The following is a 3,721-nucleotide window of genomic DNA, read 5'->3' as shown; positions in this document are numbered from 1 at the left end:
ATATATATATATATATATATATATATATATATATATATAAATTCAATTAGAGGTTGTGTTAACCTCATGAATGGATGGTTTCATGCACGGTAATACAGATTCAATACCTAGCATTTTGGGGGAATGAATTTCTTTAAAATAATAGGTATATATAAAAACATAGTTTATATTCATGTTGCATAAATGTAAATTTAATGTTTACTGAGTATTAATAAACATGGCTGTAAGTGAAAATGACCAATTTGCTGTTAATAATAAGCAATTATTAACTTTCCATCGCCATTTTTTTTTCCCGTTATATATATATATTCTTTTACTTGTTTCAGTCATTTCACTGCGGCCATGCTGGAGCACCGCCTTTAGTCGAGCAAATCGACCCCAGGACTTATTCTTTGTAAGCCTAGTACTTATTCTATCGGTCTCTTTTGCCGAACCGCTAAGTTACGGGGATGTAAACACACCAGCATCGGTTGTCAAGCGATGTTGCAGGGACAAACACAGACACACAAACACACACACACACATATATATATATATATATATATATATATACATGTACATATATACGACGAGGTTCTTTCAGTTTCCATCTGCCAAATCCACTCACAAGGCTTTGGTGTCGGCCCGAGGCTATTTATATATATCATCATCATCATCATCATTTAACATCCGCTTTCCATGCTAGCATGGGTTGGACGATTTGACTGAGGACTGGCAAACCAGATGGCTGCACCAGGCTCCAGCCTGATCTGGCAGAGTTTCTACAGCTGGATGCCCTTCCTTACGTCAACTACTCCGAGAGTGTAGTGGGTGCTTCTACATGTCACCAGCACAAGGGCCAGTCAGGCGGAACTGGCAACGGCCACGCTCAAATGGTGTTTTTTTACATGCCACCTGCACAGGGGTCATCCAGTGGCACTGGCAACGACCTCGCTCGAATCTTTTTTCACATACCACCAGCACAAGTGCCAGTAAAGCGATGCTGCTAACGATCACACTCAAATGGTGCTATTTACGTTCCACTGGTACGGAAGCCAGACAGCTGTTCTGGCAATGATCACGCTCGGACGGTGCTGTCAGCACTCCACTGGCATGGGTGCTAGTCATCGAATTTGGTTCAATTTCGAGTTTAGTGTCCAATGAAGGAAAGGTTGGCATGGGTGCTAGTTATCGAATTTGGTTCAGTTTCGATTTTGATTTAACTTGCCTCAACAGGTCTTTGCAAGAAGAGTTTAGTGTCCAATGAAGGAAAGGTACGCATAAGTGGGCTGGCTACACCCCTGGCAAAAGCCATGGGTTATGGTCTCACTTGGTTTGCCGAGTCTTCTTACGCACAGCATATTTCCAAAGATCTCAGTCACTAGTCATTGCCTTGGTGAGACCTAATGTTTGAGGGTTGTTCTTCACCACCTCATCCCAGGTCTTCCTGGGTCTACCTCTTCCACAGGTTCCCTCAACCGCCAGGGTGTTGCACTTTTTCACACAGATATCTTTATCCATTCTCACCACATGACCATACCAGCACAATTGTCTCTCTTGCACACACCATCACTGATGCTTCTTAGGTCTAACTTTTCTCTCAAGGTACTTACACTCTGTCGAGTATGCACACTGACATTACACATCTATCGGAGCATACTGGCTTCATTCCTTGTGAGCTTACGCATGTCCTCAGTAGTCATGGCTGTTCGTATACATGTGTCATACAGTTTGCTTTTTACTCTGAATGAGAGGCCCTTTGTCACCAGCAGAGGTAAGAGCTCTCTGAACTTTGTCCAGGCTATTCTTATTCTAGCAGCTACACTTTCAGTGCACCCTTCCCCCTTACTGACTTGGTCGCCTAGGTAATGGAAGCTTTCAACTAAGTCTAGTTTTTCTCCCTGGAATATGGCAGAAGTTGTTCTCTGTACATTTTCAGTGTTTATGGCTCCTGAGCATCTGCCACATACAAAAACTATCTTGCTAGTTAGCCTTCCTTTGATATTGCTGCACCTCTTATGTGTCCATAGCTTACACTGGGTACATCTTATGGAGTTTCTACCTACGCCTTTTCTACAAATCGAGCAGGGCCATCTACCCGAAGGGGTTTGTGGTTTGTCCACATTCCTACTGATTAGGACTTTGGTTTTAGCTAGGCTGACTCTAAGGCCCTTCGATTCTAATCCTTGCTTCCAAACCTGAAACTTCTCTAGTTCTGATAGTGACTCAGCAATTAGAGCAAGGTCATCAGCATAGAAGAGCTCCCAGGGGCATCCTGTCTTGAATTCCTGTGTTATTGCCTGGAGAACTATAATAAATAGGAGGGGGCTGAGGACTGATACACACATATACATACATACACATGGCTGTGTGGGAAGAAGTTTGTTTCCCAGCCACATGGTTCCAGGTTCAGTCGAATTATTTGACTAAACCCTTCAAAGCTATATTTTAACATGGCTGCAGTCTAATGAGTGAAACAAGTAAAAGATAAGGGATAACAAAATACTGTCTTCTAAAATTAATTGAATCAACAATAATTTTCTAGAAACGACTGCAAAATATCCACATGTATTCCTTCCATTTTTCTCTACCCAATTTATGATAGTTTTGTGTGATTTGTCTCTTATTTCTAGCAGAGTGAGCAGCATAAAGAATCACTTGATTGTTACTGTTGGTACTTGTGTCAGTGGTAGTTGTAGTGGCTATTGTGGTATTAGTGTTCTTGTTATTGTTGGTGATAGTTGTGCCAATATTGGAGGGTGTCAAGGCGGCGAGCTGGCAGAAAAGTTAGCATGCTGGGCGAAATGCATAGCGGTATTTCGTCTGTCTTTATGTTCTGAGTTCAAATTCCACCGAGGTCGACTTTGCCTTTCATCCTTTCGGGGTCGATAAATTAAGTACCAGTTGCGTACTGGGGTCGATTTAATCGACTGGCCCCCTCCCCCAAAATTTCGGGGCCTTGTGCCTAGAGTAGAAAAGAATATTATCAGTTGTAATGGTGTTGGTAGTTGTTGATGTGGTAGGTGTACAGGTTTTGGTGGTCGTAGTAGTAGCGATAATGATAGAGGTTTTAACGATGGTGGTGATTTTGGTGTTGTGGTCACTGTTGTCGCTAGTCGTGGTAATGATTACGATGACTCAAAGTTCTGATTTAATCCTGGCCTCACCTGCAAATAAATAAATAAATAAATAACAAATGACGCTATGCGTTGTTACCTGAAGATTCATCACCCTAGGATATCCCACCTGACAAGATGTCTCTCTGCCAAAGTCTTGGGTGACAATTTTTCAGGCAATCTTTTTATTCTATTGACCCTGGAAGGATACAAGATAAAGTTGATCTCGGTGAGATTCGAACACAGACTGTAAAGGGACGTAACTGCTGTAAATAACGCAAGATATACAGACTTTATCATCGGTTGAGTAGATATATGGACAAGACATACATACTGTATATGAGTGTAGAAATTTAATGCCCCCGCTCCCAAAGTAAAGAGAATTCACTGATATTAATCAAGAAACAAAGGACAGTTAGAAACAGATGGAATAAAAACTAAACGCAGCTGCTAAAACGAAAGTGAAAATAGCACTTGGCTTGCATTTCCTTTAATGTTTGAGCGTACTGGAGTTTGTATTTGTAAGAAAGTGGGCGGCGTGTGTATATGTGTGCGAGTGCGTGTATGTATGTATATGCGCGAATTCGCATGTATATATATATATATATATATATATATATATATAT

At 41.3% G+C, this 3,721-nt stretch overlaps 1 long non-coding RNA gene across 1 annotated transcript in view; it reads right to left on the bottom strand.

The window, feature by feature from the left end:
- The window catches only part of LOC106875474 (uncharacterized), a 13,218-nt gene that overhangs the window by 5,750 nt on the left and 3,747 nt on the right, over window positions 1-3,721 (bottom strand). Inside the window, exon 2 of the long non-coding RNA XR_001410120.2 lies at window positions 3,196-3,294. This is a non-coding gene — a long non-coding RNA (uncharacterized LOC106875474). The remainder of the gene's footprint in view (window positions 1-3,195; window positions 3,295-3,721) is intronic.

The sequence above is a fragment of the Octopus bimaculoides genome, chromosome 3 (genome assembly GCF_001194135.2).
Source record: "Octopus bimaculoides isolate UCB-OBI-ISO-001 chromosome 3, ASM119413v2, whole genome shotgun sequence".
NCBI lineage: Eukaryota > Metazoa > Mollusca > Cephalopoda > Octopoda > Octopodidae > Octopus > Octopus bimaculoides.
This window is presented reverse-complemented; position numbering and strand designations above follow the sequence as displayed.